The following is a 25,133-nucleotide window of genomic DNA, read 5'->3' as shown; positions in this document are numbered from 1 at the left end:
TCCACGAAGTTCATTATTTTTGATTGTAAATTGTAAAAGCACATCCGAGAAACCCTCATAGATCCCCTATGTGCAGTAATCCCCAGGAAAGAGAGAAGTTTTTATTTTGCAGATTTTTAGGAGCCAGGAACGAAGAGATCACATTCAGAGTGGCTAAATATGGCAGTTTGATCATAAAATGTCGGAAATAATGGTTAAAATGTAGATATATGGATCCTAAGTAGCCAAGAATATCTGCAAGTATGTATGAGGTTTTTTAAATTTTATGAAAGTGCTCTTATCTGGCATACTGTATTAAATTTTACATTTCTTCTGATGTTATCTCTGATGGTGTCTTGGATCGTATAAGAAATCTCACTGACGGGGACCTCAGAGAGCGACAATGCTATGGCATCCCTCCTCCCAAGCAGCCCTTTTCTCCAGGGAAACTGACCTCTGCAGTTAAGCCGGCGTTCTGGGGGATCCTCAGGTCCCACCTGGAGGCTGGCATCCTGAATTGGGAAACTGCTAGAGCTTCAGGGATGGAGCTTGGGGAGGGCAGAAACCTCAGAGGGGCACAATGCTATGGCATCCACCCTCCCAAGCAGCCATTTTTCTCCAGGGAAACTGACCTCTGTAGCCTGGGGATGAACTGTCATGAACTGGGGTATCCCCAGGTATCACCTGAAGGCTGGCACCCCTAATTTGTTCCCAGAGGCAGAGCTAGTCAGGTTTTTTTGGGGGGTGGCGGTAGGCAGAGAGTTCCCAGAACCCCGTCACTTCCTTCGCCCACCAACAGGCACGCCTGCCCTCTTTCCTTCCCACCCTCCCACCGACCTCCCACCAATGATGCCCATAGCTGCGTAATAGCTTTCCCCAGTGCATGCCCAGGGAGCATGGGTGGTTGGACGCTAGCAAGTGAGTGGGGGCAGGGATCCATCAGCGGCCGACGTCACCAGGATCCCCGGGCCCCCTCGGAGGGTGGGGAAGAGACCCTGGGAAGAGGCGCTTTCCAGCCAGCTAAACAACGGCCTTTGAGTCCACACTTTGTCCCACACACTTTGCAACTGGATTTTACTCAGTGAAATGGCAAAATCCACTGTACTGTTTAGCATGCGCAAAAGCGCCTGGTGATTTCCAGCCTGTTGGCATCCATCCATTGAGGTAGGAAAAATGCCTGATTTGTACATGTGCTTAAGACAAACAACACACAAACCCTATGCTGGCATTAAATCTCCAGATGTTGATTCTTCCGAACGCAAAAAAGGCAGGGATTTTTTTTTAAGTCCCCTTACACAATCCTGATTCCAGATGATGCAGCTGTCAAGTTTCAGGGTAAGAAAGACATTTCTCTTAATGATCTTGCCGGTTTCATTTCCTTCCTTCCCTCGGCTGCTTGCATTTCATCTGAGTCAGATTAAGGAGGCTTTTTGCTCACGGAGTCACAGCGACGTTCCGTCCTGGTCTTAGCAGGAGGGGGAGAAAGGGAGGAGGCCCTGATTGCTCCGGCGCCAGAGAGACAAGCCCCACGCAGCTGCTGCTGAGGGGCTGAGCCCTGGGTAAAGCCCGGGATTACATGTGCTTCCTCGGCATTAATTGCAAAGAGGACTCCTTTCCCTCGACTGAGAGGGGCAGGGGGAGATTAGGAGGCAGATAAGGCAGAGGATTGGAAATGGAATCCCAGGCAGGGTTGCCAGGCCTCCAGGTCGGAGCTGGAGATCTTCTGGAATAACAGGCGGTCTCCAGGCAAGAGGGACCAGCTCCCCTGGGTGAAGTGGTGGCTTCCAAGCGGGAATCTGTGGCATTGTGCCCTGCAGAGGCCCCTCCTCAGGTTTCATCCCGAAATTTCCAGGAATTTCTCAACCCAAAGTGGGCACCCTAATCCCAAATATTTTTTCCTCTAGATCAGCCATTCTCAGTGGGGGGCCTGTTGCCCTCTGGGGAGCACTGCCATAGTTGGAGGGGGCCACAGAGAAGGGGAGCCCAAAGGGCTATTTGGGGGGGGGAGCTGGTAGTTGAGCCAATGAAATACCCTTTTTGTCAGGTATGACGTCATTCATTTGTTATGGGAACGAAAAAGAAGTCATGTAATTGGTTCCTTAGTGAGTGCTTGAATGAATGCTTTCAAGGAAAAGGAGGAACACGCTGGCTTCTCTTGGCCGAACGCCCTAGAAATCAAGGTATGTTGAGTAAGGTAATTCACGCTTAGCTTAGGCCTTTATGGCCAGGCTTATGGCACCAGTGGCCAGCCTTCCGCAGGGGGCCCTGGAACCTGAGCAGAGCCGGCTTTGCCGAGAGTGGCGGGTAATGAATCCAAATAATAATAATGATAGTAGTAGTAGTAGTAGTAGTAGTGTTGTTGTTGTGTCCGACCCATCGCGGCCCCACGGACAATGATCCTCCAGGCCTTCCTGTCCTCTACCATTCCCCAGAGTCCATTTAAGTTTGCACCTACTGCTTCAGTGACTCCATCCAGCCACCACATTCTCTGTCGTCCCCTTCTTCTTTTGCCCTCGATCGCTCCCAGCATTAGGCTCTTCTCCAGGGAGTCCTTCCTTCTCATGAGGTGGCCAAAGTATTTGAGTTTCATCTTCAGGATCTGGCCTTCTAAGGAGCAGTCAGGGCTGATCTCCTCTAGGACTGACTGGTTTGTTCGCCTTGCAGTCCAAGGGACTCGCAAGAGTCTTCTCTAGCACCAGAGTTCAAAAGCCTCAATTCTTTGACGCTCGGCCTTCCTTATGGTCCAACTTTCGCAGCCATACATTGCAACTGGGAAGACCATAGCCTTGACTAAACGCACTTCTGTTGGCAGGGTGATGTCTCTGCTCTTTAGGATGCTGTCTAGATTTGCCATAGCGTTCCTCCCCAGGAGCAAGCGTCTTTTAATTTCGTTGATGCAGTCCCCATCTGCAGTGATCTTGGAGCCCAGGAAAATAAAATCTGTCACTATCTCCATTTCTTCCCCATCTATTTGCCAGGAGTTGAGAGGGCCAGATGCCATGATCTTTGTTTTCTTGATGTTGAGTTTCAAGCCAACTTTTGCACTCTCCTTCTTCACCAGCATCAAGAGGCTCTTTAGTTCCTCTTTGCTTTCTGCCATTAGAGTGGTATCATCTGCATATCTGAGGTTGTTGATATTTCTCCCTGCATTCTTGATCCCAGTTTGTGACTCATCTAATCCCGCCTTTCTCATGATGTGCTCCGCATACAAGTTAAATAGGCAAGGCAACAGTATACAGCCTTGCCGAACTCCTTTCTCAATTTTGAACCAATCAGTGATTTCATGTTCAGTTCTCACTGTTGCTTCTTGACTTGCATTTAAGTTTCTCAAGAGACATATAAGATGCTCTGGTATTCCCATCTCTTTAAGAATTTGCCATAATTTGTTGTGCTCCACACAATTCATAGTGAATGAAGCAGAACTAGATGTTCTTCTGGAACTCTCTAGCTTTCTCCATAGAATCATAGAATCATAGAATCATAGAGTTGGAAGGGGCCATACAGGCCATCTAGTCCAACCCCCTGCTCAACGCAGGATTAGCCCTAAGCATCCTAAAGCATCCAAGAAAAGTGTGTATCCAACCTTTGCTTGAAGACTTCCAGTGAGGGGGCGCTCACCACCTCCTTAGGCAGCCTATTCCACTGCTGAACTACTCTGTGAAAAACTTTTTCCTGAACTCTAGCCTATATCGTTGTACTTGAAGTTTAAACCCATTACTGCGTGTCCTCTCCTCTGCAGCCAGCAGAAACAGCATCCTGACCTCCTCCAAGTGACAACCTTTCAAATCCTTAAAGAGGGCTATCATGTCCCCTCTCAACCTCCTTTTCTCCAGGCTGAACATTCCCAAGTCCCTCAACCTATCTTCATAGGGCTTGGTCCCTTGGCCCCAGATCATCTTCGTCGCTCTCCTCTGTACCCTTTCAATTTTATCTACGTCCTTCTTGAAGTGAGGCCTCCAGAACTGCACACAGTACTCCAGGTGTGGTATGACCAGTGCCGTATACAATGGGACTATGACATCTTGTGATTTTGATGTGATGCCCCTGTTGATACAGCCCAAAATGGCATTTGCCTTTTTTACCGCTGCATCACACTGCCTGCTCATGTTTAGTTTACAATCCACAAGTACCCCAAGGTCTTGTTCACACACAGTGCTACCTAGAAGCGTATCCCCCATCCAGTAGGCATGCTTTTCATTTTTCTGACCCAGATGCAGAACTTTACACTTATCTTTATTAAATTGCATCTTGTTCTCATTTGCCCATTTTTCCATTGTGTTCAGATCTCGTTGAACTCTGTCTCTATCTTCCGGAGTATTTGCCAGTCCTCCCAATTTGGTGTCATCTGCAAACTTGATGAGTAGTCCCTCCACCCCCTCATCTAGATCATTAATAAATATGTTAAAAAGTACCGGGCCGAGCACCGAACCCTGAGGTACCCCGCTACTCACCTCTCTCCAGTCTGATGAAACACCATTGACAACAACTCTTTGAGTGCGGTTCTCTAACCAATTCCCTATCCACTTAACGATCTGAAAATCCAAATTGCAGTCCTTCAACTTATCCATCAGAAATGATCCATGATCCAGCTTATGTTGGCAATTTGATCTCTAGTTCTTCTGCCTCTTCGAAATCCTGCCTGTACTTCTGGAAGTTCTCGGTCCACATATTGCAGGAGCCTAGCTTGTAGGATTTTGAGCATAACTTTGCTAGCATGTGAAATGAGTGCAATGGTGCGGTAGTTTGAACATTCTTTGGCATTGCCCTTCTTTGGGATTGGAATGTAAACTGACCTTTTCCAATCCTGTGGCCATTGCCAAATTTGCTGGCATATTGAGTGTAGCACTTTTACTGCATCGTCTTTTAAAATTTTGAATAGTTCAACTGGAATGCTGTCACCACCACTAGCTTTGTTGATGCTCAGACTTTCTAAGGCCCATTTGACTTCAAATTCCAGGATGTCTGGCTCCAGGTCAGTAAGTACCCCATTGTGGTTAACAAGGATGTTAAGCTCGCTCTTGTATAGTTCTTCTGTATAATTTTGCCACCTTTGTTTAATCTCTTCTGCTTCTGTGAGGTCCCTACCATTTTGGTCCCTTATCATACCCATCTTTGCATGAAACGTTCTCTTCATATCTCCAATTTTCTTGGAAAGATCTCTGGTCTTCCCCATTCTATTGTTTTCTTCTATTTGTTTGCACTGTTAATTTAAGAAGGCATTCTTATCTCTTCTAGCTTTTCTCTGGAATTCTGCATTCCATTGGGTGTATCTTTCTCTTTCTCCCTTGCCTTTCACTTCCCTTCTCTCCTTAGCTATTTGTAAAGCTTCCTCAGACAGCCATTTTGATTTCTTGCATTTCTTTTTCTTTGGGATGGTTTTAGTTGCTACCTCTTGCTGGGAAACAAGCCTTCTGTAAGTAAATCTACTAGAAATCTTGCAATTTCTGCTCTCTAACAGAGACCCAGAGGTAACCATTTTAGTTGCCAGAATTTTAACTAAGATGCTTTTATAATATGCTGCCTACCTTGTATTTTATCTTTTATAGTTTATTTAATCATTTTAAGATCTGTTTGGTTATGTAACCCCATGGCCTATTTTATTATTTTGTTGAAATTTTAAACCCTATTTTTATATGTCTTATACATATTTTATGCCAATAAAAGGTGACTGACTGACTGACTGACTGACCTGGATTACTGAGATGTTGAATGGTTTGCCTTGGATTCGAACTGAGATCATTCTTGTCATCTCTTGTTTGACCACGTCCAGCTTGCCTTGATTCATGGATCTGACGTTCCAGGTTCCTATGGATATTAGTTAGGAGGCTGCCTGTTTTCAGATTCTTTGTTTAAAATAGAGAGAGATTAAGACTGCTGGGTTATGAACTTTTGAGAGCCAAAGCTCTCCTCATGAGATTCAAGCAGAGATGGATATCTCTGAGTTTTTTATCCCTGTCAGTGTGTTGGAGGGATGTTGTAAGAATGCAAAGGTACATGCAAGATGTCATTGGCTTGATTAGAGTTGGGTATCAATGTTTTGAGCAGAAAATTAGCATCTGTGGTGAGCTAAGAATCCCATGTTCCCCTTCGGTCCTTCTGAATTATTTTGAAACTAGTAAAAAAAGCCCACTGCAGTCAAAATGCAGTGGGCGCTAGGAGGGCAGGCCATGAGGGCGGTGGGGCTCTGCGGGCTGGCTTGGCAAGGTCGGGTTTGTGCTGTGGGGCCAGGGGCTCGTGGCCCTGGACTGCGGTAGGCTGGCAGGCCGTGGTGGAGGGCGGCAGCACCGGTGCTGGGGGCTCCTGAAGCATGTCGCTGGTGGCGGCGGTCCCGAGGCGTCCTCCGGAGGGTGGCAGTGGCTGGGCGGGGCGAGGGGGCGATGTCCTGTTGCGGTGGCGCATCCGGCGGCGACTGAGGAGGCTACGGGGCTCTGACGCCTCCGATACAGGCGGGCCGAGTTCCACAATGGCGCCCACCGCAGCACTGCCGACGGCTGTGCGGAGCAGCAACGGCCGAGCGCGGCCACACGGGCCCTGCACGTGTGACCTGGCGCTGGCTCGGCTGCTCTCCTTTCGGCCGGGAAGATGTCCATGCCGCTGCTGTGGAAGATCGGCCCGAGGCGTCCTCCAGTGGGCGGCGGTGGCTGGGCGGGCCGAGGGGGCGATGTCGTTTGGCGGCGGCGCCTCCAGGGTCGACTCAGGCCGCCGGGCAGGGAGCCCCCGGCAGCCGCACTCTGTGCGACTGCCGGGGGCTCCCTCGGGCAGCAGCCTGATGCGGCGAGAGGCGCTTCGCGCCTCTCACCGTGTCAGGCCAGGAGCAACTGCGAGCCGCACTGCGCGCGGCTCGCATTTGCTGGGGCTGGGAATCCGGACCCTTCCTCATCCCGGACACATCCCGCCCCAGAACGCCTTACTCCTTTATTTAGTCCTTGGCGCCTGTGGCGCCACGGGCAGTGTACAGATGTTGAATGAAGTCAAATTCTGCAATCTCACATTGTAATGTCCCCTTGAAACATCTTTTTCAGGACTGCCACTCTGAGTTCAGCAACGATATGACTTGGAAGATTAAAATGTCCCCCCCCCCTCACTGTTTTTTGTTTTTTTGCGGGTTTAAAAAAAATAGATTAGATTTATGCCCATTTATTCTTTCACGTAGGGACTGACTCTGCAAGTGAGAAATTTGTTATTAGCAAGGATGAGGAGGGGTGAGATTATGAGACAAATGTCCAATTTTTATTTTTTTGCAAAGAGGAGGTAAGCAAGTAGCAGGACATATTAAAGCCCTGTAAGTTTTGTTTCCCAGATGTTCATTCATGCGCAGTAAATGTGGCAAAAAGTGAGTCCAAATGTCTTGAAAATTGGTGTGCGGGGCAATGTGTACAGATTTGTGCCTAATTATTTTACATGACAGTACTTCCAATTCATCTTTAGATATTTATTTGAAATATAATAGCTGAAGATATAAAAGCCTGAAAGGGAAAATGGAAACACCCCAGACATAAAATACAGACAGGAAAAAAAGTTGGGTTTTTTTCATACTTTCATACTTTTTTCATACTTTCCCTCCTCCCTCAGGGATACCCTTCCTCCCAATTTTTCTGACAAGGAAATTTGGAAATCACTGGGGGGAGGGACCTTCTTATGAAATATTTTCTCTTTTAGCCTGACAGAGGACTTTTTTCCTGTTTCCAAAGGGAAATGTTGGGAAAATTTGGGAGAGCACAGGGAAGAAACAGTTATTAAATATTTTCTCCTTTTCAGGGAGGAATAAAGTAAAGGCAAAGGTCTCCCCTGTGCAAGCACCGAGTCATGCCTGACCCTTGGGGTGACGCCCTCCAGCGTTTTCATGGCAGACTCAATACGGGGTGGTTTGCCAGTGCCTTCCCCAGTCATGACCGTTTACCCCCCAGCAAGCAAGCTGGGTACTCATTTTACCGACCTCGGAAGGATGGAAGGCTGAGTCTACCTTGAGCCGGCTGCTGGGATCGAACTCCCAGCCTCATGGGCAAAGCTTTCAGACGGCTGCCTTACCACTCTGCGCCACAAGAGGCTCATTCAGGGAGGAATAAAATGTCTTAAACGTTTTTACTCGGGTACAAAAACTGGAAGATTGTGTGTATGTGTGTGTGTGTGTGTGTGTTGGGAGGGGGAAATGGAGAAAAAAAAACTTTATAAAATAGTTTTTGTTCTAGAATGCCTAAAACCCAAGGATTGATTGATTTCTTCCTTTCTTTTAAATTCCAAACAACAAATGTTAGTCTCTAAGGCGCAACTGGGATTATGTGTCCACTTGGTCAAATGCCTTGTGGGAATCAAGATAACTTAATTAACTTAGGTGTTAACTTAAATTAGCAGAGCCATCCCTGTCGTCCTGCAGGCTCCTGACTCAATAGGACCATTTGCTGGCAGGGGCTTCTGGGAATTGTGGTCCATGGACATCTGGAGGGCCGCAGTTTGACTACCCCTGTTATAGACCATCCAGGGTGGCTCCTCCTGATGGTCGGCAGCATTGTTTCAAGAGGTCTACAGCTCAACCACTTTGTGACCCCTGAGGATATTCGCGTCAGACTGACAGTCCGTAGTTTCCCATAGCCTTCTCTTCCTGCCTGTGTGAAGGAGCGGTCGGAATAGTGAGCTGGGAGTCCAGCAGCAGCTTAAAGACCAGCCAGTGTTAAATCCGTGGGCCAGGGGACACGGAGACACTGGAATCTTGCAGCTCTTGATTAGTGATCTTAGCTCATGGCACAAGAGAGTGGAAAAACCCAAGCAACCCCTCCTGCCCCCCCCCCCCAATATATGCAAGATGGAACAAAGGAACTTCCCGCGCTTGTCTGTGATTGGCTAACAAATTGATTTAAAGCGATTGGATTACCTAGTGGATCTGGCTGCATGCTGTCCAATCGTGGAGCGGTAGTTACCTTTGAATCTACCGGCTTCGGCAGGGAGACCGGCCAGGCACGAACCAACCAGCAACTCAGGATTACAATCTTGCCTCTGTTCTTGGCAGACCCCCACACACAAACAAACAATCTCAGTGGATCAGTTTCTGTGGGTGGGGCAAAGCTCCCTTCCTCAGACATGGGGGTCTGAGCGTGGAGGTAGATCAGGGAGGTCAGGTTCGATGATGCCCCCTGACATGGAAGCTTTCTGGATGACTTTGGAAACAGGTTCTCCCTCTCTGCTCATGGGATAGTTGCAAGGTTAGAAGAGAGGTGAGGAGAGCCATATCAGCAGCTCTGGGGGCCCCTCTAGGCTGCCTTAAGGCCTGGGCATGCGGGGAGGGACCAAAAGCATCAGGGGCCCAGCCCCATCTATGGATGCATTGATAGTTGGCGATATGTGAATGGGCATTTTTTTAACACTGATTTTGTTGGAAGTACTGATAAATACAAGTTTAATTTCATTGATAATCTACCGTTTTCGTCCTGTGCGTGGTTGCGTGGGTCGGGCCCCAGTGCACGGCTTTGACCGGGGGCCTGTAACGCTCCTCACACGTCCCTGGACTCTGCAGTGGAGAGAGGCAGGTTACATGAGAAGTAAATTTCTAAAAAGCAAATCTTCTCTCCAGTCCTCCACTGTTATTCCAGGATGGCAGACTGAGGTTCTGAGAGGACAGCATCAGCTTCCTTAAGTACCCCCGAGATGCAATTCACCTGATTTGGAAGACTTAAACACATCCAAGGCAGCTAAGTGTTCCCTGACCAGTTTAACCGTCTTGACTTCCAATCCTGTCCCCTCATCATTCACACTATTCTGGTTCAGTTGCATGCAGTTCTGCATTTGAGAGACAAGGCACACACTCTCAGCAGAAGGGGACCTGGGCCTTTTAACTTCCCCTCTTTCGCCTATTAAGATTTCTCAAGGCTCCCTGAGCCGTGGGGGAGGGATGCTTCCCTCCTCCGCCTCTTGCTTCAGACATTCCTCAAGAACGCCCTTTCCCGAGCTCTAAATGTCCCGTGACAGCTTCCGTTCATTGTGAGCTTGAGTCTCTCTGACGCTATATCTCCGAGCCCAAACTCCTCATTGGTTGGTGTCACATCCAACACATCACTGAGACTAGGGGTGGGGGTGGGGAACAACCTTCGCACATCACAGTTCAGTCCTTTGCACATTTTTCACAGGTATTTTTGACCTGGCTTGTTCCACCAGGATGTGATAGAGGTACACATTGAGATGCTCAAGTAATCTATGCTATGCAGTGCAGGCAACTGGCATTCATACCTAGTTGTTCATTGAAATTCTTATCTTTGAGTCTCCCAAGGGATGGACGTAAACTAAGAAGTACTTTTCCTGTTCCTTGGTAGAGTTCATTAGAAAGGAAGCACTTTTCCCATGCCTGGGTAGAGTTCATTAGAAAGTCAATTAGTCAAGTTCTGCCTGTTTTGTCTGGTGATAGCTGAAGTCTGATTATATGAGGGTAATTTAAAAAGTATTGGTACTAGTGTTCCAGTTCCCACATGCACGGGTTTATTTCAAACATAACATGTTTAAACATGTCTGTGATCAGTGGATGGCTGCAGACAAGTTCTCGCTGTAGTACACTTGTCTTGGTCTCATTAGGGAACTCCCCCCCACCCCCGCCCTTGACAATGCACCTGCCAAGGCCATGCACAAGGGGAACAATTCTTCGCGGAAGGGTTAGAGAGAGGGAAACACCACCTTCAGAAATGTGTAGACTTAGGGTATGTCGAGAAAGAGTAGCTTCACGTTTTGATATTTTTGTTTAATAAAGGTTTCTGTGATTTTGTAGCAGCACTTTCTGACTTGCTCTCGTATCTGCAGTTTTCGTTAGCTGGAATATGAACACTATAGTAGAATTCGAGGAAGAAACGGCATCCATGCAGACAAGGCAAGACTGCAAATTCGTTAATGCTCCAGGCTGATTTGTAAGATGTGCTCTCCCTTAAGATGGATTCTCACTCCTTCACATGCAAATAGGCTGGTGTGTGGCCAGACACATGCGGGGTACTTCTCATTGATGAGTCTGAAGAATAGTTAAGACTCCGGTCCATTCCGCACAGCTGGTAGAAAACCGTGATCAGCGCTGTATGCTCCAGCGCTATGTTTTGTAGCGTCTCATCATCATTTCACACCTTGCCAAAATCTCCGTTCTCGTAGCACTATCATTTCTTCTCCCGCGTTCCTCACCTCATTCTGGTTCTTGCCGAGGAACAATGAAAATGCCACAACCTTGCCTGGCCGCCCCCAGCTCGAGCATGCCAATCAACTTGACAGCCAATCAGCATCTCTCAGTTGCATAGAGCCCGTCGGCAATCCCCCCTTTAAAAAAGAACACCGAATTAATCATTGAAACGTATATTAATTCATTCACAGAGGCATAGGTTATCTATCACAGCTCCATTTTCAAGTTTTGAAAATTTCCTAGTGCAGACCTTTTTTTAGAGACGACTCGCGCCCACGTGACACCCAAAAGGAGGGGTGGGAGGTCCTAAGCTCTCACCAGAATCTTTTTTGAGGTCAACATTATTTGCTATGGGTTGCTGCATTGGACCCTACTTGCACTTAGCACAAGCAATAAAATGGGGTGGGGGAGGGAATGCATATTCGTTGGTCAAATATCAAGAAAACTTTGAGCACACCTAACTCAACACACCCTGCACTTTCAAGCCATTCCGGGGGGGAGGAAACAAGGGGGGGGGTGCTGGTTGATCTCAGTCAAAAGCAGAAGGGGGGGGACAGGTTCCCGTAGAGATCACAGGACTGGGCAAGAGTCTGATGAGACTAGCAAGTCTCCATTGCTATGCAACATTTGCCATTTTTAAAAAACACTCCTGTCCCTTCCCCGGAAGCTGTGGAGGCAGGAGTGGGGGCAGGACAGGTTCCCAGCATCACGAGTACTTCTGTCACCTCCTCCCTTTAACTTGCAGCATCTGTTGGGATTTGCCCAGGTGAATGCACTTTTTGCGCTTACACTGCTCTCACTACAAATCGGCAGATGTAGCAAGTGCAGCGCTGGGAGGGGGCGGGAGGCTGACAGCGGCTTCTGAAATTTAACGCGTCCACAGCAGGTAATGATTGCGTGGATTTCCCTTGTGTGGAATGGCTCTCTGTATGTGCATAGGTTTTTTACAGTGTGATGTAGTGGCTAAGAGCGGGGGCCTGTAATCCGAAGAAGCGGATTTGATTCCTCACATCTCCATTTGGAACCAGCCGGGTGCCCTTAGACTAGTCACAGTTCTCTGCTCTTGCAGAGCAGTTCTCTTAGAGCTGTTTCATCTCCACCTCCCTCACAGGGTGTCTGTTGTAGGGAGAGGAAGGGAAAGGTGTTTGCAAGCTGTTTGAGACTCCTTTGGATAGTAGGGTATAAACAAACAGTTCTTCTTCTGCACATAAGTGCATACACTAGGGCAGCCTTTTTCAAGGAGGAGGAGGAGCCCCTGAAATAATTTTTCAGGCATCAAGGAGCCCCAGAAATGATGTCAGCTGGCCACGCCTCCCTGCCACGCCCCCAGAAGTGGCATCACCATGTGTGTTAACAGGCAGTCTTGAGGAGGACTGAGGGGGCGAGAGAAAGGAAGCCGTTTTAGGTGGGAGTGGGTGTGCAGGTGCCACCCTCTCCCAAGCACAGAAGCCACAAGAGAACTCACTCATGCTCGGGAGGGAGAGCAATGGAAGCAGCCAGTTCGCTGCCTTGTGGCTGAGTCCATTCAGGCAGGAGGGGAAAAGCCAGGGGCCCCCTCTGGAACTCCTGCGGCCCCCCAGCGTTCCCCGGCCCCCTGGTTGGGAGTCCCTGCACTAGGGCCTGGCAGCCAGTGGGAAGGGCTGTGGGCAGGCAACTTCCTTGGAGAAAAATTAGAAAGAGAAATAGGGTTTCATCTAGGGTTGTGCACTTCGGCCACCGAAGCAGCCGTTCCAGACCGAAGCCGCCAGCGCCGTGGCAAGGCACTGGCTGCTTTGGGCTGGAACGGCTGCTTCGGTGGCCGAAGCGCACATCTGTTTACAGTAAAATTACTATAGAGATTAACATAGAGTTGGATTATCAGAGACAGAGATTATCATAGAGATGGAGGTTCTGGAGATTCCTAGAGCTAACCTTGTTGCTTTTGGGAAACTCTAGGTTTTTCCAGGAACTCTAAGGTCAGCACTTCCTGTAAGTAGCGATTCCTGTACATTCAGCCCCAGTTTCCACCTGGTGATCATGTGAGCGTTGGTGGACAAAGGCCCAAAGGGGTTGGAGGTCTTTTGACATCAGCTGGTGAAAGGGAACCCTTGCATAGATGGACTGGAGAACTGAATAAGCTCAATTTGATTGAAGGCTTTGAGCAAAAGATTATCGCTACGAATGAAATCAGCAGCAAGATATTTAGTCTCCCTGATGATCAGTACTTCAAAATTAACGTTAAATGAAAAAGCAAATACTTTACAAGGAGCATAACTGGAAACAAGGGACAATGTCCGTTCAAAAGCCCTGCATGGGTCTTGCAACGGCCCGATAAATGAGAGAAGCCACCACATTTGATGTGTGCCTTTGAGTTCATTTCTCCCATTTGCTCGTGGGGACGTGCTGTGCGAAGCTGCTCTAATTCTCCGCTAATGCCCCCAAACAAGCTCTTCCTTGAGGAGAGCTGTCACGTTTCCACAGAGGCAAAAGCTCAAGTTCTAATCAGCGATGAAAATCCAGATTATCTCTCCTTTTCTTCATCAGGAAAGCTCCCTTATTTATTGTACTTCCCTGATCTTTTGGATTATGGAACTAATGGCTTTCTGGCGGGCGCTGTGAAGTAATTATCTGAATGGCGCAGCGCTTCCACTGGAAAGTCCTGCCACACGCTGGATGCAGTGGGTTTATTGACAGCTTTTAATTATATCTCCGGCTGCCTCCCGCTTTCGGGTCGGATTGCATTTCATTGATGAAGCAAAGGAATATTTAAGGCTCTCTCTGTTCACCAGCGTATAAATCCCGCTCTCATTAAAATAATCAGTCGGCTCCAATTTTGACAGAAGATTGGGGTTTTGTTTGGTTTTTTGCATTTGCTCAAGAGGAGCCTTCCCAGCCCTGGTTTCCAAAGCCAAATTCCATACATTTAAGTGTGCGTATTCTAACGCAGATTCTGCCCCCCCTAACTCATTCATTGAACAGCTGCTTTCAGCATTATGTGATTCTGAACCGGAATATATATAAACACATCTGAATCTTCAGTGAGAATGACAGCGCTGGAGTGGGTGAGTGGGTGGGCAGGAAGAGGTGTGCCAGGGTTTGTCTCTTGTGGCCCTTCCTTGCAGACCCAGGGAATTGCTGATCACCACTGTGGGATGGGAGGTGAAGTTCCTCCAGGCCAGGCTGGATCCTGGAGATTTTTGGTGGAGGGATCACTTGGGCATGGAATTGCGGTCACTGTGGGTAGTTGTGAGCTCCTACATTGTGCAGGGGGTTGGACTAGATGACTGTGGTGACCCTTCGGACTCTATGATTCTATGACTGTGACGAGCCCAAAATCACTGCACGGGGACGAGGATTGGACAGTCAGACCCGGTTTTCCAGAAGAGAGGCTGCCGCTTTTAACAACGACACCACACAGGCTCCTAGATTTAGCTGGCTGGCCGCTGGATGAACAAAATGCTGGAGTTGCTGGGCCTTCTGATATTCTAATAAACGATTTTTTAAAATATACATAAGTTTTTTTAAAAAATCAGCAGTTGTATGTGTCTCTTTGAAAATGACCCAATTTGACATGAAGTCTAAAGTTAATGCAAGCGTAGAATCTATCTAGAATAAGCACAATTGTGGGTATATGAAAGGCTCCTTTTATTAATAACGAGGGAACAGTGAGAAAACATCTTTTTAAAAAAAACTGTTTTATTAACTTTTTGAAGACAAAAGGTCCAAAGGACAAAAGACATAGAGAAAAACGTCAATATAAAGAATATAAGAATAACAGAAGGGATGTCACTTACTCTTACTATTTTTCACCCTCCTCCATCTCCAGATAATGATCTACTTGAACACTGATTGCTCCTGCCTCAGTTTTTAAATTATTACCAGCTCATGCATATTTCTTTAACCTCATTCTGAAATCTACAAGTCATCAACTTATTCTTTTCACTTTTCTGCAAAAAGTCAGTTAGTGATAAAAGAGGTTTCATTCTTTCCCCCTTATCAAAGATGTGCAGGGGGTTGGACTAGATGACCCTGGAGATCCCTTTCAACTCTATGATTCTCTGATTCTATGTAAGTTTGGCCATTTCTGCAATTTCTACCACTGTCATCATCCAGTGCTCTACTGTAGGTATTTTCAATATTTTCCTATTTTGCAGCTTGCTGCCTATATAGAGAATATAGAGAGAAACAATGTTCCATGATTGTCTTCTTGATCGGCTGTCTTGATCAGTCGTGGCACAGCCAGGTATCTCGTGCACTTATAGCGAGATTTTGGCTCCTGGGAGCAGAAGCTGGCAATTCACCCCCGGGGTCAGCTGCTTATCTGACCAGGTGACCTTTTATTGCTGCTCTGTGCTCAAGAACTTCTTGATCTCTGCAATCAGTTCAGGAGTTGGGTTATGAATTTTAATCAAAGAAGCTGAACCTTCTGGCTCAGGGAAAACCAGGAGCAGCCAGTAATTAACTCCTTCTCTTGCCTCTGGTTGGGGCAAGGCAGCACATTTATATGGCCAAGGAGCAAGAGCAAATTAAGCCAGAAAGGAAGGCTGAAAACCAGGAAGCCCTTTTTCAAGGGCGTTCAACTCGGGCCTGTCTACAAAAGCCTGTCCTGGGTGCCCACTGGGGAGAAAAGTAGAATATTAATGAATTAAGTAAAATAAGGGAGACCCTGTTTGGGTTCATGAGTTACCTGTAGGGTTAAGAGAACTGGTCAATTTAGTGTTTCATTGTGGTTTTAACACTTTTAAATTTGTCAAGTTTATTTAAATTCCTGAATTATATTTACTTTTATATATTTATTTATTTATGTTGTTGTTGTTGTTGTTGTTGTTGTTGTTGTTGTTGTTGTAGTTGTTGTTGTTGTTGTTGTTGTTGTTGTTGTTGTTGTTGTGAGCCACCCTGAGTCTCAAGAGCAGGCAGCAGATAAATATAACAGTAAACAAATAAATAAATGAAAATAAGTAACATATTGTATATATTTTTTTAAAAAACAGTGACTCTATCAGGTTAGAGCTGAACTAACTCAGTTGCTTCCACTGCTTCCCCTTCCCATTGTAGACCTGTCCTCTCTCATGTTGTTACTCAGAGTTTTCTGTCGACCCCCCCCCCTCCGGGCAGTATTTTGGGGAGATCTTTGGGCTGTCTTGGACTTAGGGCTGGGAGATACCTGTGGATTTTAGAGGGTGGAATCTAGGGATTGGGATGTGAGTGTCCTGCACAGTGCAGGGGGTTAGACTAGATGACCCATGAGGTCCCTTCCCACTCTATGATTCTAGGATTCTATGATACCACAACTGTGTGTGATACCAGGGAGTCCAGCCTGCAAAGCAGCCATTTTCTCAGGAGAAATGATCCCTGTAGTTCGGAGATGAGTTCTAATCCCAGAGGTTCTCCTGGAGGCTGGCTACTCTAAGTGGAAGACAGGATCAGGAAAGTGCTGTTTTGCTGATTGAAAATTTAGGCTGGTTCAACCCAGTATTTAGAAACACATTGTGTTTTTGTCTGTATAAAGTTTTCATTCGGTTCTAAATCAATATTTTTGTTATACTTACAACAACCAATTGGTATGCAGTTCTGTTCAGGAAGTGTCTAAATAATAAATGGGAAAATAATGGGTTTAAATCAATAATTAAAGTGGCCTTTTTGCTTGGTGGCTTATTATTTTAAAATGGCCAATTCAGCCCACCTACTTTTTAGAGTCACGGCCAAAGATATACAGAGCAGCAAGTGCGGAAGGAGTTTGAACTCTAGGGGCCATTTCGCACGGCTTCAAAGTAGCAGAATGGTTGCTATTTGGAAACGCTACTAATTTGCCATAACCCACGACGTCGTAGACAATCTGCAACAATCCTGAAACCAATCAGCAAAAAGCGCTTCGTTGTGGCGCTTTCAGGGGAATCCAGAAAAGTGGATTCACCCTCCGGATAGCGATACACTCCTGCAACCAATCTGCAACAGTAGCGCTAAAGACCTGTGCGTTACCATTGTTGCTGGTTCTTCAAAGTCCCTCCCCCTGGCTCTCTCCTCCAAACTTCCGGCGAAGCGATCGCCATTTTTTTTTCTCCGAGCGAGCGGGGATAAACGCACCGGCGAGCCTCTTTCTGTTTAGAGGCTTCCCTGGCTTCAGTCCTTCACCTTTAGTCACTAAGCACAAACCACATAAAAGCCCGTTTGCTGAAATAAAGTCCCTTTATTTTTTACAAATAAATTCAGCCGAAAATCGTGCCCGTGAGAGGGGGGGGGGATTTTTTTTTTATCACTCGAGGCAGCGTGCAAACGATCATACAATCAAACGACAGCTCACATTAGGCAGCTGGATGGGTCTCTCCGTAGCAACGAATCTACCTAGATTCGTTGCTATGGGTCGTTTTTTTTTAAAAAAAACCTTCCTTAAAGGGAAAGGGGCTGTTTGGGAGCATGCTAACGGCTGCCCATTGGCTGCTTGACGGCCAGGGGCGGGACGAGCTTGGCAATAGTGCTTCCTTTCTAGCGATTTCTGCCGAGACCGGAAGCCTGTGGGAAACGCTAAAAAACGCAACTGATTCCACTACAAAGGCAGGTATGCATAACGACGAATTCCACTATTTTAAATGGCGATTTTTCATTCCGCAAACAATTTGCAACAAAGATCCCTGTGCGAAAAGGCCCTAGAGATCAGCTCTTTTTTTTTTTCTCCCTCAGAGAAATCAGACCTTTGTTTATATATTTATTTTCTTTATTATTAAATGTATATCGTGCTCCTCCTGACAAGGTGGCTTGTGCCGGCTTACAGAATAAAATGGGCTCGGTAGCCCCAATACAAGGAGAAGGAGGAGGACAAGAAGAAGATGATGATGATTAGCCCAATAAGACCATTATTGTCTATTCAGATTGGCAGCTCCAGCTGGCAGACGCCCCAGTGGAGGCAGGAATCCCCCTTTGCCAGGGCCGACCCACAGCCACCAATCAGCTGGCCAGTAGAAGGGCTTATCTGGGTAGCGAGACAGACCCGGCCCTCATTGCCGGTGTAGCACAGGAAGTGACGTCATCGCACCAGTGATGTCCAGGCGAGGCTCTGAGATAGAACCCCATTTTACCACATAGCTTTACCTCCAAACACCGGAGCATCGCCTGGACAGCACAGTGTGATGACCTCATTTCCTGTTTGATGACAGCATCGACGGCTGGGCCTTTTTCTTTCTCCGGTTCAGTCCCCCCAACCCTGTCCAGTTTCCCGGAGGGACCTGGCCACCCTAGCGGTTGTTTTCCAGGGTTTCGGGTGGGGGTCTTCCACATCCCCTCCTATATGAACCTCGTAAATGGAGATGTCGCGGATTGAACTCGGGACCTTCTGTATGCCAGATTCTCCATGACTGGACCACAGACTTTACTTCCCCACAGATGTCTCCTAATATCTGCCTCTATGTAGGATCAGGAACTTTTGTAATTTTTCCTCCTCTTAATTTAGGACTTGGCGTTTCCATTTATCGTTTCTATGGCAAGGATCGCAGTGGTGTTTGAGGACATGGCGTTCCCACGTTGGTTGTTTTGAAGATGAGGTAGAGTGGGCAGCAAATGTTTTAATGAAGCACAAAAATAATTTGTTCAAAGAACACTAAACAAAACAGGCGGGTCATACAATTGCCACTGTAATTTTGAAAATATTTCTAATCCCTGTCGTTGTTGTAATTAAAAACAGTCACATTCTTTGCTCTACTGTCAGGCTCCGAGGTGCAAAATCCTTCCAGATTAATCATAGTTTGGGATCACTTTAATTTTTAGACCCTTTTGTCCTTACTGGGTACATTTCCTTGATTCAACCATCTCTAAGGATTACAGTGGCCTAGACTTAAGGCCTAAGAGCCACCTTGGTGTCGTAGTTAAAAGCAGTGGAGAACCAGGCTTGACTCCCCATACCTCCACATGCAGCCAGCCGGTTCTCAGCCATTCACAGTTCTCCCAGAGCTGATCTTTCAGAACAGTTCTCCCAGAGCTGTCTCAGCCTCTCCTATCTCTCAGGGTTCCTGTGTGAGGAGAGGAAAGGAAGGTGATTGTAAACTGCCTTGAGACTCCTTAAGTATTAAAAAGTGCAGTGCAAAAGCAGTTCCTCCTGTTACTACAGCGGCACATTCTGTGCAGGGCTGCCTTGGGAGAAGAGTCCCAATCAGCTTATAAAGCACCTATTGGACAGCAGCTGCACTGGCTCCCAGTTAGTTTCCGGTGCCCATTCAAAATATTGGTATTTACCAGGGGTAGTCAAACTGCGGCCCTCCAGATGTCCATGGACTACAATTCCCAGGAGCCCCCTGCCAGCGAAAGCTGGCAGGGGCTCCTGGGAATTGTAGTCCATGGACATCTGGAGGGCCGCAGTTTGACTACCCCTGTTTTTTTACTTCAATGCCCCAAAGTGGCTGGGACCCTCATACCTTCAGGACTGCCTCTCCTGACATGCTCTTCCCCATCATCTCAGCATTTCTTGGAGACCGTGGTCCATTGACCGCCCTCCTGGAGTCGGCAAGGACCCCCATGCTGTGGAACCAACTGCCTGAGGAAGAGAGTGCCTTGGGGGACCAACCTAGGCCCTGCACGGCAGGTACGGCTGCTCTTTTGGGGCAGACCTTGGGTGACTGCGATCTACCAGGCCGCTGGTCTGCTTCAGCTGGGCCCTCACAGTCCACCCTTCCTACCCGGCTCGATAATGGATCGACTTTAATGCGGAGAGATTTTTAACTCTTTTATTGGGTGGATTTTATAAGCCACCCCAAATCCCATTCAGGGGAGAGGGAGTGGGGTATAAATTTGATAAAATTCATCATCATCAAGGAAGCCACGGCCCTCTGTTTGCAAGACCGGAGCAAGGCTGTTAATGCTAGAATATTTTGGAGGTCATTCCTTTACAGGGTCAGCGTAAGTCAGAAGCCATTGGACAGCAAAACACAGGCAGAGAGAGAGAGAGAGACATTTGTCGATAATGGTTTGCTACATGTTGCCTAAAGCTCCCTGGGCTGAGCTTATATGCCAAGAGTGACAAAGAATCAAGCGTATTCCCCAACAGGAGCATCGGTGCAAAATAGCAACCTTTTGAATTTAAGTTATTCGATTTATTAAACGCATTTTGGAAATTATTAAGTGCTCTTCCAGGTTTTGCTATGGACCCAGTTGATGATGAATGTGTCCATGGCTGAGAATAACAGACAAATGCAGATCTGAGCACTGGGGAGATAAAAGCCCTGTCTGGCCGATCGAAGATCAATTTTTCTTAATGACTTTTTTCCTGTACCGTCAAAATTCTGCTCTATTATCAAACACTAGTGATAAAGCCCATTGCCGTAATAAATACAACGGGGTCCAGATAAGGTGGTGGAGGGATCCCTCTCTCTTTCAGCAGGAAAAGATGTGCAAGACTCTAGAAGAGGGTCTCGTGGTGCAGTTTTGTGAAAGGAAGAGGGTGCATTGAAAGAGACTCCTCACTCTGTGACAGTGGTCCCCAACCCCCGGTCCGGAGACTGGGACCGGTCCATGGATCAGTTGGTGCTGGGCCGCAGCTCCTCCTCATCCTCCAACCTGGCTGTTGCCTCGGGGGCTGCCCTGACACTCTGCCACCGGCTCACCTTTGGTGCTCTCCAGCGGCCGCCATGGCTGGAGCTCCCCCTCGGCATGGCACTGCGCAGATGCTGCTGGCAGCGCCCCCCAGTGGGCAGCGGGACTACTCCCCCCCCCCCCCGGACCTCAGTAAAATTGTCAAGCATTGACCGGTCCCCGGTGATGAAAAGCTTGGGGACCACTGCTCTATGAGATTGTATTGGGGGGAATGGGATTGTATTGTTATAAAATTGGGGGTTTTTTCCACTGTATGTTATCATATCATTTTAGATTTGTGCTTTATGACTGTGGTTTTAAGGGGAGTTTTATTGGGGATTTTATGCAGACTGATGTAACCGGCCACGAGCCATTTGGGAGTGGCGAGTAAGCAGTTGAAGCAATAAATAAGAATAAAATAAATACGAGGGGAACGGCTGAGCCCAGGCTGCGGCAGTGGGGGCTGGTGGGAGTTGTGGGGGGGGGGAGAAGAGACACACGAGGGTTGACTGCCTCATCCCTCCATCAGCGAGGCCGGCCACGGTGAGTGAGAAGGAGCTTTTCTCTGGCCTCCCTGTCAGCCAACCCTTAGGCAGGAGGGGAAGGCTCTCTCCCCCTCCCTCGCACCCCTTCCAAAATAGTGTTGCTCTCCGAAGAGCAGCTCCAGGGCCTGCCCTTCAGCGCAGTGCAGACCCAGAGACAGGGAGACGCATTCCTTGCCTCCCTCCGTTGCTGTCAGGGGCCTCCGTTCAGAGAGGAGGGACTGGAGCCCCTCAGCCCACATGGCTGCCATCTTAAGAAGATGCGGGAGGCAGAAGAGACGGTGGCAGGCAGGCAGCCAACGGGAAGTCGCAAATGGAGTCGTGAGGAGGACTCTGGGTAGAAAGAGAGTCGAGGGCAACACGACTCACCGTTATGTCAGGCTTTCTCAACCAGGGTTTCATGAAACTCTGGGCTTCTTGAAGCCCCTGGAAGAATTTACTGAATGAGTGGGAATTAATTCATTTTAAAAAAATTTTTAATTGTCAAACATTTGTCTGGTGATAGGACCATATATGGCCATGTTGACGCCCCCGATGAGGGGCCCGGACAGGAAGGGACCCCGGGAGGGCATGCACACCGCTCTGCCTCCCACCTAGGGTTGTGGGCTTGAACTCCCGCTTTGGTGGCCGAAGCGCACCGCCCTGTTCCCAACCATCTTCTGCACAAACACGCCACTTCTGAGGTTCCTTGAAGCCCGAAGAATGTCTCTGGGGGCTTCTTGACGGTAAAAACCTTCAGAAAAATTGCATTAGATATTAGAAGATTGTCACAATAGACCTGTCACAGAGACGAGACGCATATATTTAACATCCCCTACCAATTCAGAGCTGTATTTTCTATGTCTGTGTTAATTTGTTCAATGACATCATCTCGCTGGATATTAATAAAGGTTTCTCCGCGGAACGGGAAGGTGGGCTGTGGCTGGTGAGCGACCCGCCCCATCTGTTGCATTAGGAACCAGTACAGTAAGCAGAGTTGAGATTTCACGAGGTGCCTCTGTTTGCCCTCTGCAGAGACAGACATTGTTTTCTGACACCAAATGCTAATTACAAATTTGTTGATGCTACAGAAGATAGCAGTTACAATAAGTGTCAAGAGAAACCATGAGGGGTGGGGGGCAGCGTGCTGCAGCCTTGAAATGATTGTCACGCCTGGAGACAGTTGTTCTAAAAGACTCCTCTGTGACTTTTTCTCTCATTATCGAAGGTTTATTGGACCTCCTCAGGGTCGCCGGCCTCCCAGAATGACAGCTCCTCTCCAGGTGACGTTGACCTTGGAGAACACGGCTGCTTTGGGGAGCAGCTTCTGTGGCCCCATACCCCAATGATGTCCCTCGCCCCCTCAAATGGCACCTTTTCCAGGATCCACCTTCTTCAAAAGGTTTACTTGTTTGGAATCCAAAGTCTCTTTCGAGCCGCCATTTTGAAAATCCCCCTGTGGTCCTGTAGGGTGCTGTGGCTGGGAAACCGTGCCCTATGGGGCCGACATAAGGAAGCTGTGCCTTGACTACACTTTCCACCACCATGGGAGTTCTTTTCAGAAACAATATTTTCTTCTCTCTCTTTCTGTTTTTTGTGTGCTGCAAGGCAATATTCATAAAATCACAGAAGTTAATTATGTTGTTTTTTTTTCTGAAGAAAGACTTCCATTTATTCACTTTGCCAAACAGTATGCATGGACTGTTTACTGTGAAATGCTCTCCTTAGAAATGTATACTCTCCCCCCATTTTATTCCTTGCTCAGTTTGTCAATTCAGCGTGGTGTCCTGGTTAAGAGCAGTGGCCTCTAAAGTGGACAACTGGGTTTGATTCCCCACCCCTCCACATGCAGCCAGCTGGGTGACCTTGGGCCAGTCCCACTTTGCTCTTTCTTTATCAGAATCGATCTCGTAATACCTGGACCTTAAACAGTGTAGAAAATAATGAGAAATCTGCATAGCCATATATTAAGCAATAACTATGGAATTAGTAAACCTGTGTCCAAGAGCCGGCATCCAAAATCTAAGATTGGAAAAAATGACCCACCCTGTTTTGGTTTTCTAATTTTCTAATTATTGCTTAATATATGGCTAAAAGGTATGCAGATTTCTCATTAATTTCTATATTGTTTAATTTCCAGATATTACAAAGGTTCTGATGAAGAATCATTTCAAAAACAGCTGATACGGATGCTACTCAATTGTGCAAATTTCCTTTTGAGAATGAATGTTTCAATTCTTTAATTTACACTCTGGAACAGGAAGGATGCTCTTAATTGAGTCTCCCCTAGTTCTATGTTTGATGCTTCTTTTTGATCTCCTGTTCATTTTCCTAGAAAGTAGCACATTAAATATTCTAAACACTTTTGCCTCTCCGAATTTCCCCCCTGTTCCGTGTGGCCCATCCATTTTGCGCCTTACCTGTGATGGCCACGATGTCACCTGCATCTGCCATCAGGAAGAGACAAGAGAGAGAGAGCCCTTCCTGGGCCTTGGAGCCATTGGTTAGTCACATAAGGACAGCTATGAGTCATTCCGTGAAATCAAAAGACTTTTTCCTTTTAGCTAGGGGCTCTAATTAATGAACCAGTATTAAGGTCCAGACACAAAATTGTTCCTCATTAAGGCAGGCAGACTTTTGCCTCAGGTAGACATGAAATATTTCCGCTCTGCAGGGAAATGAGTCCAGTTCAGGTTGGGGCTGCTTGTGCCGAGCCTCATCCCAAGGTCACCGAGGAGGAGTGAAATCAGGGGTGCAAAATGTTTCAGGCAGGTGTGGCTTTGCTTCAGGTGCCCTGCGATGTCAGAAATGAAGACCAGGGAACGCTTAGGTCATTACGCAGCGTACTGCCAGCAACCTTGGTAGAAGGCTCGATGGTCCGTTTTGCTGGACTTCTTCCGTGGCGCGTTGGCCTGATGCAGAATAAGGCAACTTCCTGTTAGTGCTTAACAAGAGTCTGGCGGCACCTTCAAGACAAATAGAATCTGTGGCCGGGGATGAGGTTTCAGTGATCTGGGCCTTGCCTCACGGAAGCTCATCCACCCCCTGCCACCTGTTCTGCTAAGCTTTACGTTTTCTGGTGCTACAGACAGACCAACCTGGCTACCCACTGGATTAACTGATTGACTTGATTCCTGTACCGCCCTGTCCAGGAGATCAGCTCAGGGCAATGTACAACATAAAAGTTTAATACAGAAGTTAAAACAATACAAATCTTAGCTTAAAATTAGTTTTTAAAAGTCATTAGCACAAACAGTTTAAAATGGCACTCCATCCCTCAGACAGGAGAGAGTCTGGCCGGGATTTGGAGCTCCCTCCACTCATTGGTAGCTAGCAGGTGGCTGGCTGGGGCCACGGAACAGATGGAGGTGATTAGCTTTGGGCCCAACCAACAGCCTGGCGGTTCTTGCACTCCATGAGCTCATGATACCTGCAGCTTGCCTCGCATCCTGGACTAACCTTTGCAAATTGGCCACAGGTGATCTGTTGGCGGAAGGGTCGTGGCCCTGTGGTGGAACATCTGCTTGGCATGCAGAAGGCCTCATGTTCAATCTCCGGCACCTCCAGCTCAAAGGGCCAAGCAGTAGGTGACATGGACGATCTCTCCCCAAGACCCAGGAGAGCCGCTGCCATTCTGAGTAGACCCAACTGACTTTGATGGGCCAAGGGTCTGACTCCGCAGAAGGCAGCTTCCTGCGTTCTTGTTTTCCTCAAAATGGGAGGCGTCATGTTTTAACAGAGGCTGGTTTTCATCTGAAAATGGGCTTTCCGTGTGTGACGGATCCGCGGGTTAAGGAGAGTCTCCTTAGACAGTCAAACTGTTCCAAGAAAAGTGGGAAGGTCACAATGCCGGCCTCTGAAGGCATCGCTTGTTAATTTAGCTGCTTCTCAAAGTTCATGTTGGCCTAACCTCCTGACTTCGCAGGGCTCCTGCCGGAGACTTCTAGCCTTTGAATATG

At 47.6% G+C, this 25,133-nt stretch overlaps 1 protein-coding gene across 16 annotated transcripts in view; it reads left to right on the top strand.

The window, feature by feature from the left end:
- ADGRL3 (adhesion G protein-coupled receptor L3) overlaps positions 1-25,133 on the top strand; it is an 808,020-nt gene that overhangs the window by 410,903 nt on the left and 371,984 nt on the right. The gene's annotated exons all lie outside the window — the stretch shown is intronic.

This window comes from Paroedura picta, chromosome 7 (genome assembly GCF_049243985.1).
Source record: "Paroedura picta isolate Pp20150507F chromosome 7, Ppicta_v3.0, whole genome shotgun sequence".
NCBI lineage: Eukaryota > Metazoa > Chordata > Lepidosauria > Squamata > Gekkonidae > Paroedura > Paroedura picta.
The sequence above is the reverse complement of the archived record's forward strand: the minus strand, read 5'-3'. Positions and strand labels throughout refer to the sequence as shown.